We start from the raw sequence: 16919 nt of genomic DNA, 5'->3' as shown, positions 1-16919 counted from the left end.
GGACCCAATCATGAGTGTAGACACTGGCAGAAGTTGGACCCAGGTGGGAGTGTAGACGCTGGTGGGAGTATAGATGCTGGCGGGAGTGCACTGAGAGGAGTGTGGTCCCTGGGGGAAGTGTGGGTCCTGGGGAGTATGGGCAGCAACGGGAGGGAGTTTTGGGCCCTGTGGGGGAGTGGACCCTGGGGGAGTGTGGATCTTGGGGGGGGGCACTCGGGGGCAGGTCCTGTGGTCTGTGCTCTGCAGGGCTGGTCCTGACCTCTAGTGAGAAAATGCCCCCAGCATGTGACTACTGAGCAGAGGACAACACCTCCTCTGTTCCTGAGCTCCACAAAAGAACCTCCTTTCTTCCTTCTTTGAAAATGAGACTGGAGCCAAAAGGAAGTGCAAGCGGGCCTGGGAATTCTAGAAGGTTCTGGAAGTGTTTTCGTTCCTTTCAGGGGTGGGTGTGGGGGAGGAGAGCAGCCACCGGGGGCCCTGAAACCCACCCCTGCCAGGCGCAGACACCTCAGGACTTTAGCCCTTTCCAGGGGCCTCCCGTCTCCTGTAAGTAGGAACAAGGGAGTATCTGTAGACAGAAGGTGGGCCGTGCCCTCCCCACCCTCACATTCCATGAGGGGACAGGTCCTGGAGAGGAAGCTGTGGAAGTCATCCCAGCTGTCCCTAGGCTGTCCCCAGCTGGTGCTCTACCTGGGCAGGTGGGTAGGTATGTGCACACAGGCTGGCTGCTCACCAGACAAGGCCCTGGCATGCCTCGCACTTAAAAGTCTGTATCCTGTTCACTCCCCTTGGGCTTTATGGCTTTACGAGGACTTTCCTTTGCCCGGGATTGTAGCTGGTGACACAGGGGCCGAAGAGGGCCCCACGTCCCACACACCAGCCCACACATCCCACCTGCCATTACACACATCCCACACGCCATTCCACACATGCCACCTGCCACTACACATATCCCACCCGCCAGTCCATGCATCCCACATGCCACTCCACACATCCCACCCGCCAGTCCTTGCATCCCACCCACCATTCCACATATCCCACCCACCACTCCATGTATCCCACATACTAGCCCACGTGTCCCACCTGCCATTCCATGTGTCCCACATGCCAGTCCACACATCCCACCTGTCACTCCACACATCCCGCACGCCAGTCCACAGGTTCCACATGCCAGTCCATGTGTCCCACCCACCATTCCACACCTCCCACATGCCATTCCACACGTCCGACCCACCACTCCATGTATCCCACATGCTAGTCCACGTGTCCCAGCCGCCATTCCATGTGTCCCACATGCCAGTCCACACATCCCCCCCGCCAGTCCACACATTGCATCCCACATGCCATTCCATGTGTCCCACACACCAGTCCATGCATACCCCCTGCCATTCCACACATCCCACCCACCACTTCACATGTCCCACCTGCCAGTTATGCCTCCCACTCACCAGTCCACACTTCCCACACACCAGTCCATGTGACCCACGCACCAGTCCACACATCCCACCCGCCAGTCCACATGTCCTACATACCAGTCCATGTGTCCTACCCACTAATCGACATGCCCCGCATGCCAATTAATGCATCCCACATGCCACTCCATGCATCCCACCTGCTAGTCCATGCATTCACCACACCAGCCCACACATCTCACGTGCCAGACTATGCATCTCACATACCAGTCCACGTGCCGCACATGCCAGTCCATACGTCCCCCTGCAAGTTCACGTGCCCATATACCATTTTACACATCCCGCATGCCACTCCACTCTTCCCACCTGCCAGTGCATGCGTATCACATGTTAGTCCACACATTCTGCACACCACTCTACATGTCCCACCCACCAGTTCACACATTTACATGCAAGTCTATGCATCCCACACATCAGTCCATGCATCCCACATGCCAGTTCATGTGTCCCACATGCTAACGCACACATCCCACATGCCAGCCCACACATCCCACATGCCAGTTTACGTGTCACACATGCCAGTTCACACATCCTACATGCCAGTTCACGCACCCCTAATGCAGCCCACACGTTCCACACAACAGTCCACCCTTTCCATATGCCAGCCCACAAGTCCCACATGACGGTCTGAGCAGTTCAGGACTCTGAGTGGTGGAAGAAGGGCAACCCAGCCCCCTGGGACAGCAGTCGGAGTTCTCACCTTGCAGAGGTGCCTCATGCCACAAACCCGACAGGTGGACTGGCCAGTGTGTGCATGTAGGTTGGCCACGCCATTATCAAAGCAGGAGCTCTGTGATGGACACGCACCCCACTCTGCAAGAGGAGTCCTTTGACAGTCCACAGCATCTCACAGAAAGGGGAAATGAGACCAAAGTCAGCAATGTAAAACCAGGCCCCAGGGAGACAAGGGGGAGGGGCCGTGGTGAGTGTGCAGGAGTCTGTGGGGCTGGAGCCTTGGAGTCAGCTTCTCTCAGAAGGGCAGATCTCTCCTGCAGGGGAGGTGGGAGCCCTGGACAGAGGTCCTGGCAGGCAGGATCTGAGGGGACAAGCAGCTGGAAATGTGTGGAAGGGGACAGGGCTGGGGATGGGGGAAGAATGTGGCACACAGGCTGTCCCCACCAGCGATCACAGAACACCATACCGTGCAGAATGGGGAGGCAGAGGAAGAAGCCTGGGCATCTCCCAGGAGGAGGCAGTGTGGGATGCAACTGCACCCTTGAACAAGCCCACAGGGGAAGCCATGGGGATGAGGGAGGAGGGCTCACCTCCTCTTAGCTCCCCACCTTCTGCCAGCTCCTCCCACCTCCTCTCAGCTCTTCCCGCCTCCTTCCAGTTCCTCCCACCTCCTCCCAGCTCCTCCCCTCTCCTCCAGCTAATCCCACCTCCTCTGATCTCCTCCAGCTCCTCCCACCTCCCTCCTCCAGCTCTGCCCACCTCCTCCCTACTCCGCCCACTTCCTCTCATCTCCTTCCGCCTCCTCCCACCTCCCCTTAGCTCCACCCAGCTCCGCCCATCTCTGTCCACCACCTCACACCTCCTCTCGCCTCCACCAGCCTCCTCCCATCTCTTCTGGGTTCCTACTGCCTCCTCCCACTCCATCCACCTCTTCTCACCTCCTCCACCTCCACCCACCTCATCCTATTCGTTCCTCCCACTTCCTGCCAGTTCCTTCTACCTCCTCCCACCTCTTCCAACTCCTCCTACCTCTTCCTAGCTCTGTCCACTTCCTCCCACCTCCATCTACATTCTCCCACTTCTGCCCAGCTCCTGCTACCTCCTGCCACCTCCTGCCACCTCCTGCCACCTCTGCCCACCTCCTCTCAGCTCCTCTCACCTCCTCCTACGTCCTTCCAATGCCCAAGGTAAACACAGTACTTCCTTGAGCGTCTGCCTGGGTCACACTGGCTGCAGGTTTGGACTCTGCCGGCCCTGAGTCTGCCTGGGACTCTCCAGGCGATTCTCCCTGAACCCAGCAGTGCTTGAGAACTCCACACCGCCCACATGGGCAGTGCAGGGAAAGCCAGACGCTTCCTGAAACACCAACCTCGGTGGTTTCTGAGTGGGCCCTGATGGGTAATAGGAATGTCTAGCTGATGTAGGGAGGGGCCTGCAGGTTTGGGAAGGATATTGCGGTGGTCTTAGTATTGCTGGGACCTGGGGCTCTGAACAAGTCCCCCAGTGTCTCTGTGCTTCCGTTTCCCTGCTTACAAAATGACAGAATGTGTTGCATGTGGCCTGATTGCTGGCTTTCCCTTCTACCTCCTCCGCGGTCTCTGCCCCCTCTCTCCCTGTTCTCACCCTCCCACCGTGAGGGCTGAGAAGCCCTGGGTCACCTCCCAGCTCCCAAGGGTAGTGGGAGACAGCACCCTTTCACCCTCAAATGCAGCAGGTGGCTCCCACCCGCCGGAAGTAAGCTCACTGGCCCCACTCCCATGGAAAGTCAGCAGACAACATGGGTTCCCTCAACAGTCTTTGGTAAGGGGCCTCCATCTGGCAGTCAAATTACTCAGATTTTTTTCTGAGCGATGTTTATTAAACAACTCATTAATTCCTGGATCCAACCAGCCCACACCTGCTGAGTACTTGTCCATGAGCCATCACTACAGATCCCAGGAAAAGTTGCAGGTTCTTCCTGTTGATGTCTGCTGGCCTCATGCCTGCCATCCTCACGTCAGCCTTCACAGAGCCTTCCCTTGAAATGTGGATTGAAATCCACCATAACATTCTTTGGAGGCTGCCCTAAGCAAGGTGTGAGGAACGCTGTCGAGCTTTCCTGACAAGGTGTCCGCTCTGAGCAGTCTTCTGCCAGAGAATCTGGCTGTTTAAGTACCTGAGAGGAGTAACCAAGAAACTGCTGCTGGTCTGCCTCATTGCAGCTGACCCCTCGTCATTTACCAGATTCTGCATAGCCCGCACTTCCACAAGGACCACACTTCAGAGTCCCTCGCAAGACATGGTCCGGCACATGCCTCCCTCTCCTCCTCCAGCTGTGAATTTGTCTGGGACAGGTGATGGCCAGGAAACTTTGCAGGGTGGCCCATGGAGACGACAGGCAGCCCAGCATGGACTCCCTGCATCTTCTGCATTCCTCCCCTCCCTGGCAAAGAAATGGCCCTAAGTAGGAAAATGGGTCAGGATGTGGCTTTTCACAGGAAGGACAGTTGCTGAGGAGAAAGCTAGGGGCACTGGTGGGGACAGGACCTCCCCAGATAGGGCTTCCAGCAGCCTCAGGAGGGGGCCAGAGAGTGTGTACAGTCTGCCAAGCAACTGGAGGACTTGTCCAGCCGTGCTGCCACGTAGCACCAGGCCTGCCTGGTGGCACGGCACCTTCCCTGCGACCAGAGTACCTCTGTCCAGGGCAGGACAAGCCAACTGGATGGCTGGATGTGCCCCTGGGCAGGACAGGCTGGCTGGACAGCTGGATGTGCCCCGCTACTCTAGGGCATTTCCAGTGATGCCTGAAAGGATGAGTCAGTTCCCACTGGGGTGGTTCTGGGGGTAGCATGGCGGGACTGTGTGCCCCCTGGGCTGACTTCCATGCTGGGAACAAACCCACCTCATGTGCTGGCTAGCTCAGGGGTGCTATCAGGGCCCATCCTCCATGCACTGCCTGCAGACGGAGACTTAGACTGCAGTCCTCTTCCACCAGTGTTTCAGTGAAACATGAAATAACCAAATGCTCCCGTCTCAAGGTGCCTCAACTGTGTGTTGTCTCTTCTGGGCATTTCTGAACTGTGGACGAGACCAGCGTCAGCCTCCGCCAATCTTCCTCATCTGTCCCAGCTCTCCCTCTCTCATGGAGAAGGCCACAGGGTGTTGAGGCTCTGCTGGGTGTTGTGTACACATTACCACATTTAACCCCCTCCATGACAGCCGGGCAGTTCTTACGAGTGATTCTGTTCCATATGAGGAAACCAAGGCTGGGAGTTGGTGCTGCTGGCACCTCACCAGGGGGTGGGGAGCTCTGGGCTGGCTGGCTGGGAGGCTGGGCTGAGAGGCCCACTGCAGCCTGGGGGTTCAGGACTCATCCTGTGTGCTCGGAGGTTGCAGCCTACGTGCACCAGATGCGGGGAGTGTCTGGGGAGGGGCGGCCTCTCTCCACAGGTCCCATGGGGAAACTCCCATGGGTGTTGCTGCCTGAGGAGCCCATGTGCAGCCTCAGCACAGCCTTGTGGGCACACCAAGGGCAGGGCACCAGGAGCTGGTTCCAGGCAGGGGCTCCTGCCTCCTGCTCAGATGTGGCTGCCGTGGGCTCTCGGTCCAATTCAGGGAACAAGCCAAGGCTCCCCATCTCCCCCATCTTCTCTGCTCTCGCCCTATCTGCCCATACAGTTGAGTTTAGAGGGACAGGAAGCCACCTAGGAGTTGGCTGCCCCAGAGACAGGGCCTTCGTTTAAGGGTAGCCTTGACTATGAACATGCGGCGGTCAGCATGAGAGTGGCCATGGATGGGGTTGCACGCCATCCATGAGAGCAGTGTGACTTGCCTATGATGTTGTGATTAAGGTCCCCAGGGAGTTTCTCACTGCTTGGGGACACGTATCTGTATTTAAGCCAACACAAATGTCTATGTCAGAGGCAGAAGCTCCCCTAACCTCGGTGTCCCTGTCTGGCAGCAAGAAGGTGGAACTGGGCAAGGGGAAGGGCCCTCAGAATGCAGGGTGGGGCCAGGAGAGGACCCTTATGGGGGGTGCTGAGCTTGGGTCATGCCCATGAGAGGGGACAGCTCACCCTCGGTGTCTCCCTGAGCTGCACTGTAGGATTTTAGCTGAAGGACTGAGCAGCCACACGCTGGGACCCAGGAGGGTGTCACTTCAGGCTCCCATGGGCCGTGGAGGCACATCTTGAGCTCCTGTAGCCCCTGGTCCTCTAAGAGGACACAGCCTGCTTCTTTTGGGGTGTGTATGTCATGGTTGCTGCAAGGGAGGCTCCCCTGTTTACCACATGTCTCCAAGGCCAGCTATCAGGAACAGGCCGCTGGGAAAACCCCAGTGTCTTCTCTGTGGGGTGGCTTGCTGTCCCTCCCTGAGTTAAGGGAACAGCAGAAGCCAGGCTCCCAGTAATCATTGTTAGAAAGCAGACAGGCCTTTGACGTGAGACAGTGCAGATGCAGTCATCAAACATAGCCTTGCACAAGTCACAAGCTCCAGCTGTCTCTGGTATGCCAATTTTTGACCAAAGGGTGTTAGAGTCCCTGAGAGTCCAAGAGCAGGTTACCTACACCCACATCTGTGACTTCAGCACCTGGCTCCATACATGAGTACCTCCTCCTACCTGTGGAGGTCCCTGTTGCCTGGTCAGCGAGAGGTCCCCATGGCCAACACCAGCTAGGCGTCCACTGCCCAGCCTTGTGCACAGATGAGGCAGAGACACCCCTATCCCCAAGCAGAGGGTCTGTCAGGACCACCACCAAGTTTGGGACATTCCCCAGGGGACAGGCCAATGGAGATAAATCAGCCCAAACCAACAGGGACTTGATGAATAAAACCCTGGTGCCTCAGCAGTCAGAGCTAGGGGCACCAGAGACAGCCAGGGGACCTGAGCAGAGTGTAGCCCAGGGATGCCTGTGAGACACTAGAGATGTGAACATCGGCCCAGTGCTTGATCCTGAGAGGGACTGTCCAAGGTTCAAGTATAAGAAGCATCGTTGGGACCCCACATGAAGGAGGCTGGGTGGGAGATTATACTGGTAGTCCTCACCTGAACATACACAGATGGAGAGACACCTGCTGGGGCCACTGCATGCACGTGAACACACGAGAGTTACCCAGGGCTTAGGGGTTATGCCCAGTAACATGCACATGAACATGTGAGAGTTACCCAGGGTGTAGGGGTCATGTTCATAAGCATGCATATAAACACATGAGAGTCCCCCAGGGAAAGGGACTGTGTATGAGGAGGGCAGGAGCAGGCTGGGGAGGGCGCGGGAAGCAGGTGGCCGAGGGGCTGAGGGTCTCCCCAATGGAGGGTCATACATTCGCCCTGGGCTGAGACCTGGGAGGAGGCGCCTGGGGGAGCAAAGTCATCCCCAGGTCCATGGTCAAACACCGGGCCTCAGGACTGAGCCAGGCTCACGTGGAGCCCAGGCCTGGTGCCTGTACCAGTGGATCGTGGGCAGAGCCACATACTTTGGAGTGTTGCTAGTCCCTTCCGGGTCAAGGACCCTCCTCCAGAACCCACGCACCCTTGACACACGCTGGTGCCCACACTCAGGAAAGGCCAGACCGTGTGTGCCAGGTGTGAGCAATGAGCCTGGATGGGGAGAGCTGGTGAGATGGTGTGTCCAACATCCCTGGGGTTCTCCCCACACAGCCCAGATGGGCACCAAGGGCGCCCCTCGCCCACTGTCGGGTGGACACCTGCCCCGCCTTCCCTGCCCTCTCACCCACCCTGCACCAAGCCTGCCCCATCCTGTGCCCCTCCCTCTCACAGGTGTTAGTCTTCAGCTTTGACAGAGTGGGGGCCCAGACCTTGACCTCTGACCCTGCTGGGTAGAGCCTGATGGGGTCCTCTGGTATTCTGCTGGCTCCTCCCTGGGATCCTCCCCACCTCTCTTGCAGGTGAAGGTCATGGGCCGTGAGCTCTTCCAGCAAGCGTGCAACCTGGCGCGCATCAGAGAAGCCCACTTCTTTGGCCTCTGTGTGGTCAGAAGTAAGCACTAGGGTGGGACCTCTGGGCAGCCAGGGACACCCATGGAGAGGGGTGGGGGTGTAGAGAATGCTGGGCCTCTGGAAGGCCTGGGTGCACACACACAACACACAATACACACATGCACACACACAGCAGACACATGCACACACACTTTCACACCACACACATGGTCACACCGCATACATGCACATACCACATGAATACACACATAGTCACACACCACACATATGCACACACATAGTCAGACACATATCCCACTCATGAGCATAGTCACAGCACCCCCACATACACACATCAAACACATGCACACACAGTCACATACCACACACACATCACACATGTGTATACACCACACACATGCAAACATAGTTACACAGCAAATACAAACCACACATATGCTGACATGCATAGTCACCCCACACACACATCACTCACACACACACACTCACACTCACACACCACACACATACCAAACACATGTATACACACACATAGTCACACCACACGCACACACACCACACATAGTTACATATCATACATAAGCACACACATAGCTACACACATGCAAACCACACACATGCACACACACCACACATGCACACACACAGTCACACATAGGCCCATGCGCCCATCTCAGGGGCCACTTTCTTACTTCCTCCTCTGGGCCCCGGACTGCGACCCGCCTCTTGAGTCCTGCTCTGTGAACAGCTGTCGCCAGGGCTTCTGGAAGCCTGTGTCCTTCCACAGGACCTGTATGTCTGTGAACTGCCCCCTGGAGTTCAAATGCATTAGCACCATAGGCGGAGTGGTCAGAGCCCTCTACCCATCTCCTCAACCGGGCCTCTGCCCTGGCTCCTCCCTGAACCCCACACCCAGACAGACCCCGAGCTGGAGCCATGGTGGGTGGGCACTTGACTTTGCCTGAGGAAGTGAGTGACGCCACTTTTATGCAGTTCTGTGCATGACTGGGGCCTTGAGGCACCAGGGTGACCAGCCGTGGACTCCTCTACAAGCATGACACTCAGAAGGGAAAGTGTCTGGGTTCTGGCCCTGCAGCTGCCTGGTTCCTGGGCCTTCCCCGCAGACTGGGCATGGGGATGAGCATCCCCCTTCACTCTCTGAGGATGGAGGGTCCGACCTTGGCCGGGAGCCAGCCAGAGTGAGACACCCCTCTGTCTGGGGCATGAGTGGACTGGGGAGAGACACATGCCACCTCCCTGCTGAAGTCTGGAGCACTCTGTCCCATGTGAAGTTCGCATGAGGTTGGGGAGACTCCTGAATGAAGTCCCTTGCTGCCACTTCTGACCCAGGCCCAGGGTTCTTCCTGTGTTTTGCTTTCTGGGTGCTGTGAGTGTAGACAGAACCTAGCGCTCCCACTAGCAGAGACGGTTCCTGCAGGTAGGCCTGGCCCTTGTGTGACCCGAGGGCAGGGGGGTGGGTGGAGGCCACTGCTGTCTTCCCTGGCGCCCCTACCTGTTCCTCAGTCCCCACCTGGAGCAGGACCTCGCTCCATCCCAGGGCCTCCCAGGGCGGTGCCCGTTGGCCAAGAGGAGGGAGGTCTATGGGGAAAAGGGGCAAGGTGGGGCGGGGAAGGGCCGCTGTGTTGATGAGAACTGGGCCTGCATCCCCGACGTGGGCGCCACATGCCCTGCCCTGGGGTCCCAGGGGCAGGCATGGATTTGGGACTTTCTGGGCAGTGGGGGAGGAGAGGTCGCAGACACTCCCCCTTTCCCGCTGTGTGTGTCAGGCAGTCCCCACTGCTCTGGGGCATTTGGGAATCACACCCTGCTCTGCCGTGAGGCTTGAATGTTGGCGCATCCACTCTGCAGGAACAGCTCTGCAGCAGTTTGCCATTTTGGTTCACGACCCCCGTGTTAACCGACCCTTCGACACCTGCACTCTGTGTCTGGGTCCTACAGTCAAAGGGGGTAAACACTGGCAGGGGAGCCTAGTCTACATCAGGGGTGCAGGGTGCCAGTGGCTGGTTTGCACTCCCCACATGCCGTTTCATTCGAGAGTGTTCCTAGTCTGTGGGGTTGGCGTCAATGTCGCCACCAAGCAGGAATCAAGTTCCCTGCTGCTGCTATGGAGACAGCGCTGGGAAGAAGCCAGTGGGGCAGCCTGTCGGGCCAAGGCTGGGGCCTGGGTAGTGATCCCAGACCTCATTTGAGAGGCCTTAGGCCTAAGTATGCCTTCCTGACATGCCCACCTGGCAGAGAGCAGCCCCATGAACCCATGGTGAATTCACGGTTGGAACCTCGTGGGACCTGAAGCCGGGGTTGGGATGTGGCCGCTGCTGCCTTCCTCCTCTGAGCCCTGTCTGGTCAGAGCCTGGGGCGTGTCCTGCTGTCTGGAGGCTGCTGAGCTGAGTGAGTTGGTCTCTGGGTCACTGCTGGCCCAGGCTTGAGGTAATCAGTCTGTCCCCCACTGACCTGCCTCCTGGGTTCTCTGCTTTTGTAAGTGGGGGGGGGATCCCAAAGCATCTCCTCTCCCACAGGACCTGAGGGCTGAGGCCATGAAGGCCGGTGCACAAAGAGGTTGCCGTGGTCAAAAGGGCCCCTTGGAGAAGTGGTTCTAAAGGAGACTTAGACTGTACCCCAGGCCCCAGTGGGCGCCTGTGACTGGATGGGTGTAGATGGCATGCAAGGAATGTTCCAGGCTCGGGCAAGGACTGGCAGAGTGGGTGGTGTGGTTTTGGGGATTCCAGACACAGGAGTGAGAGATTCCTGAACCTGGGGGTGGGGGAACTTGGTGCGGGAGGTATTGTCTCACCCTTCCCCCAAGGGCCTGGTGAGGGCTTCTGGCTCCTTCATGCCCCGGGACAGTTGAGGCAGAACACCACCTTCTGCTGATAAGGCACCTCGGGTGGCAGGGCCAGTTCCCTCTTCCGTCCACCTCCTGTGCTCTGTAGGTTGGGGGAAAGCCCCCAAGGCGTGTGTACCCCCCGCCTCCCCGCACAACCTGATGACTGAAGCCTTGAAAACCTGTCTACAGGGAGGTCACTGGGTGAAGAAGGGCCTCTGGGAGGGAGACACAGTTGGAAAGGGGACAGTGGGTGTGGGGCATGGGTGGACATGGACCTGACCTCCAGCCTGTGGTTCGGCCTGTGGCCCTAAGTCCCAGAGACATCAGGGACAGAGTTCGGGGGTTCTCAGGAGTCTTCACACAGAAGGAGGCATCCAGCACTGGCTCCTTCAGGAAGGACCATCCCCCACAGCAGGGGACACAGTACAAGGCCTCTCCCTGATGACTGGGAGTCAGCGTCACCAGGCGGGATGCCCAGTCCTAGATCTCACTGTGCAAACCCAAAGTCTCCATGATCATCAGTGTTAGGGAGCTGCGGACACGGTGCATGGCCAGAGTCCATGGCCTCAGCATCGCAGCAGCCCCAAACCCTGGTTTTCCTTTTGGTGGAGTCACAAGTCCCAGCGGCCAGCCGCCTGGACCTCAAGGTGGAGCTCAGAACACGTGATGCATGTGTACCGTGGAGTGTGCACCACCTGAAGTCCACCTGCCGACTGACCTGGCTCAAAGGGCAGAAGGAGGAGCCATGGGAGGGCAGAAGGGAAGGAAGGTAGCCTAGGTCCTCGAGGGTCAGCCTGGGACAAGAGCCTGCCCAGGGCAGGGGTCAGGGGTCAGGGGAGGCCCCGCAGGGCAGGCGTGGCTCGGCCCTGCAACAGCTCCGGCCAGGGCAGGAGGAGCACCTGGAGGTTTCTGGGTGCAGCCCAGTGGGAGGGTCTTTCGAGTCCGGCCTGGCTCCTTCTCGCCATCTTTCTTGACACCTGAGGTGGCCTGTGGTCGCGTTCATTGCCTCGGAGGACACGCATCAGGGCAAGTGACCCTGGCAGCGTGGCTCCAACTTCTGAGCCACCCTGGCTTGCCCATTCATGGGGTCAGACCCACTGGTCCTCAGGGTAGTCCTTCCCTCTTCTCCCTAGATACCCGGGACCCTTGACAAGCCACTTTATCCCAGAGCAGTTGGCCTCTGTGCCTCGATTTCCCTAAATCATCCACCCTGTGCAACACAGGCCTGTCCACACCAGCTCTGAACCCACGGAGGCCAGGCAGGCCCAGCCTGGCTCTGCTAGCCCCACATGCCTCCTTGACCTCCGTGACTCCCTGACCTGTTGGATCTCATGCAAGGGAAGCCCAGCCATCCTGGTTCTGCAGAGTCTGGCCATGGGGCAGAGCGGCCAGCGTCCTCAGCTGAGGGGCACCCGGGCAGCCCAGGAAGGGACAGGGCCAGGCCAGCAGCGGCACCACGACTTTCCACGGGACATTCCCCACTGGACACAGCACCAGCCTGGGATGTGGACACTACGGCGGGAGGTTGAGAGGCTTCTTGGGAGAGTGGAGAGGGGAGGGAGCCACTCAGTAGCCGGTCCTGCTGCAGGTGGTCTCCAGGAGGGGTGTGGGCTACATACTCTGGCACGTGCCTGCCCTGCACCGAGAACAGCGGGGCCTGAGCCCTAAGGGGGCCGAGTTGCGCTTCATCTGGGAGGCCTGTGGGCTGTGCCCGTCCACCTCTTCAGGCTATACAAGGTGCAGCGCTGCAAGGAGGGAGGATCCTCGCCCCAGGATGGGGTGGACGGAGCCCACACCCCTGACTGTGTGACCAGGACCCAGGATAGTGTGGACGGAGCCCCACACTCCTGACCAGGACCCAGGATGGGGTGGTCAGAGCCCCACACCCTGACAGTGTGACCAGGACACAGGGTGGGGTGGATAGAAACCCCTTACCCATGACAGTATGACCAGGACCCAGGATGGGGTAGACAGAGCCTCCCACCCCTAACAGTGTGACTAGGACCCAAGGTGGGGGAGATGAAGCCCCACACCCCTGACAGTGTGACCAGGACTCAGGATAGGGTGGACGGAGCCCCACGCCCCTGATAGTGTGACCAGAACCCTGGGTAGGCTGGACGGAACCTGACACCCATGACAGTGTGGCCAGGACCCAGGACGGGGTGGACAGGGGTCCCGAGGATGTGTCTGGTGTTTAGTGTGATGAAAGGAATGTTTTATGTGGTGACATGTCACTGAGGTAGGATTCCTGCGCTCTCCAGTATTTCATAGTGGAATTAAACCTGGCCAGACTGACCACACCCTGCCCTTCTGAGAGGCCCTGTTCACCTGGACCCAAGACCTTGACATCTCTGACCTCTGTGTCCTTAGGATAAGAAGGAAGAGCATTCTACCATCATCCTGGGACTGACCCCCAAGGGGATACACATCTCCCAGGTGAGGGGAGAGGCTCTGCCAGCCTCAGGGAGCCCCTCCCCATCCCTCTCCCCTCTGCATCCCCCCCCTCCTCCCACTCCTCCCATCTGCTTCTCCCCTCCTCTCTCCACCCCTCCCCTCTCCCTGAGGGCTGGCTGAGCCCTTCCTCCCTGGCTGTTTTGCAGGAGGTGGGCTGAAACTCACAGCTGCTGCATGACCTCCCCTGGCCCCACATTGGGAAGCTGGCGTTTCTGGTGGGTTTCTGGGGTCTCAACACTACTTGAGCCCTGGAGAGCCGGGGCAGCTGTCCTGGGCACCCTGTCCACATGAGACACTGGTCCCCTCCTGCTGGCCTCTCACCACTACCAGACCCAGCCCCCAGGGACGTCAGGGCCTGTGTCCTCAGGTGCCGCGTGGCCAGCCCTGCAGGCACTGGTCCTGCTGGTCCTGACGCTGCATTGTGGCCACAAGGCCTCTGGCTCCTGAGAGAAAACGCAGGAAAAATGAAGACGGGGAGATCATAGATGTGCATGTGGGTGGCTTTGTCCTCTCGTCCTCGCCCCAGATCCATGCCCTGGTCAGCCTTCAGGAGGTGCCAGGGATAGGATGACAGTGACCATGGGGCCACTGGACGGCAGCCTGCTCTGGACAGGAGCCTGAGGCCATGACATCCCACCTGGAGCTCTGCCCCCAGCAGCCATGGGCAGGAGGCATCCAGCGCTGCGCCTCCCGAGGTCCAGCTGCCTGTCACCAGGGCAGAGCAGCACATGACAATGACCCTAGACACCCCATTGCCAGGCACGTAGCATAGAGGCCCAGGCAGCATCTCCACTGGCCGTGGCCATGTGTGGCGGATGTCCCTCCTGTCACCAAGTCACAACCTCTCCTCTCGTCCAGGGGGAGCAGCTGGAGGTTCAGCTGGCCAGGCTGCCTGTGCGGAAGTTGGCCTACCACACAGGCTGTGCGTGGTGCATGTGTCACCTGCTGCACCTTCTGTGTGCCAGTCACAGACTCCGCCTCCGTGTGCAGCTTGTGCTGTGCCAACTGCAGCGGCTGGAGGAGGAGAAAGGTGGGTCTGCGGATGCTGGCCTGTCATGGCCGCCTGGCTCCTGGGTCAACCAGGAGTTGGGTGGAGGGGACCCCGCTGCTAGCCTGCATGTCAGGGTTCTCCAGATGGGTAGGGGAGGACAGCCCAGGTATCCTGCCTCGGTTTTTTACTCCTCGTCTCCTCTGCCCCTCAGAGAGTAGGAGACGCAGAGCAAGACAAGGCCTGGCCTCAGCCTTTCCGCTGGTGGGGCCTCTCTCATTCTAAGAATACCCCACCACTGCACGTCTGTCCCCTGGGTTCTTCCCACCCAGCCATCTGGGCGCCCGTCTCCAATCCACCCACACTGTCTGCTCCCCAGAGAAGCAGTAACTACCAGGAGTCCTGCATCAGCGACATGAGGGAGGTGGGCCCGGGCCCGGCCAGCAGGGGCTCCCTGGGCAGCAAGGACAGCGGTAGGCAGTGCCCCTCACTCTGCTCAGCCGACAGCCACAGCTGCTCCCACGTGTCAGGCATCAAGGCCAACTCTTAGCTTGTAGAGTCTAGGGAAATGTCTGTGGATGCCCCCTGGGGGCCAGGGAACGCCGTGGGAAGGCTCTGTCCTGCAGCCCCAGCGCCCACTGCAGCAGTCCCACCACACATGGTGACAAGCCCAGGGGGAGGGCAAGTGTGAGCCCCGGTAGCCCTGGCTTGCCTGTTGCTGTGGGAGCTGAGGTGACAAAGACCTGACCTGCCCTCCAAGTGCTGGGCCAGGGAGGGGTCAGGCCATGTGTGATCTAGCTCCCCAAAACATGCTGGAACAGGAAGACAGGATGGGGTCCTTTAGCCTTCTTGGCAGCCCACCTCAGGAGCCTCTGAAACTCCTGGGAAGCCTCTCATGCTCCTGGGGAGACCCTGAGACTTCTGGGGATCCTCTGAGATTCTTGGGGAGCCCCTGAGACCCCATGGAGCCCCTCATGCTCCTGGGGAGCTCCTGAGACCCTTGGAGATCCCCTTATGTTTGTGGGGAGCTCCTGAGACTCCTGAGAACCCCTTATGTTCCTGGGGAGCCCTTAATGCTCATGGGGAGCCCCTGGGTCTCCTGGGAGCCTCTCATGCTTGTGGAGAGCCGCTGAGACTCTCAGGGATCCCCTCGTGCCTGCAGAGAGCTCGGCCAACCAGCTCCCTCCTGAGTTCCCACCATCAGAAAGCCTGGGTGAGACAGTGACTTTTACTCTTAGGCTCAGCTGAAGTGAGAGACAGTCAGAGCTGTGCCAGTGTGCTGGCACTGCATGTCCAGTCAGCCTCGCATGCAGCTGCTTCTCCTGAGGATGCCTGGGTTGGTCTTGGCCATGGGCCCTAGAGCACCTGCCTGTCTCTAGAAAGGCCCAGAGCATCTTCACACCCTCGGCAGTAGAGATGATGGGGACCACTGGGGACCAGCCCAGGGCCTGGCCACACAGGGTCACCTATAGTCAGAAGCCGTGTGTCATAGATAAGACAGTTTTTCAAGCTATGTCACATCTAAGTATCTCTAGAAATAGACAAGCTTGCTGGAAATACTATCTCTGCCAAATAATCGATTCCATATAAGGTTGTAACTGACCAAAAAATGAAATGAAATCATGGCTAACTGCTTTGCTTCACATACCTCTGGGTGACTCAGCATCACCCAGGGCCACTCAGGTCACTCAGGGATACCCAGCACCAGCCAGGTTCAACTGGGGTCACCTACAATCTCCCAGGGCTACCCGGGTCATCCAGGGCCAGGTAGTTCTGTCACTGACCTCTGTCCACCATGGCACTTGTATGTCTGCTCCACAGTGAGGACAGTGGCCTCATCTCTGAGGCTCTTTCCAAGCCCTGTGGTCTGTTATCCTGTGGAAATCGTGCTGACGCACCACATTTGCACAGAAACCGAGACTGAGTTGCTCAGGGCGGTGGCCATGCTGACAGCAGGCAGCATGGGCAGAGCTGTCTGTCCTCGGCCTCGACATGGCCAGGTGGGCACCCAGGTCCCAGAGCTCGTGGCTTAGACATGGCTTAGTGGGCAGTTCCCCACCCTCGTGACGGGAAACCATCCTGGCAGACCCTCTGCTCACACCTTCCTCCTCTTCGTCCTCCTCCTCCTCCTCTTCCTCTTTCTCCTCCTCTTCCTCTTTTTCCTCCTCCTTGCAGCCTCTCACTGGGAGACCTTGGCAGAGGTCAGAACCAGGGAACGGAGCACAGAGGCCCTGCACCAGGTAGGGTCCCACCCTCCACCCTGCTCTCCCAGATCCCCGGTCAGGATTCTTCATGCCTTCCTAGGCCATCCAGAGGGGTCCCTTGACAGACCTTTGAGAGCACATCGGGGAACAGCAAGACTCTGGGACGGCACAGGGTGGGCTCTGGGTGGAGGCCTGCACAGGACCTCGGGCAGTCACCCCAGAACCCAGGCTCTGGGCAGCTCCACCCATGTGAATCAAGGGCTGTTCTTGGGTCCGAGATGTCTCAGGGCTGGCATAGTGGCCCACGCTCAAACTGTTCCTAAAATACACCAAACACTGAGGATCC

The sequence above is a fragment of the Carlito syrichta genome, unplaced genomic scaffold (assembly GCF_000164805.1).
Source record: "Carlito syrichta isolate Samal-C Ts95f unplaced genomic scaffold, Tarsius_syrichta-2.0.1 Scaffold143131, whole genome shotgun sequence".
In the NCBI taxonomy this organism is placed as follows: Eukaryota; Metazoa; Chordata; class Mammalia; order Primates; family Tarsiidae; genus Carlito; species Carlito syrichta.
This window is presented reverse-complemented; position numbering follows the sequence as displayed.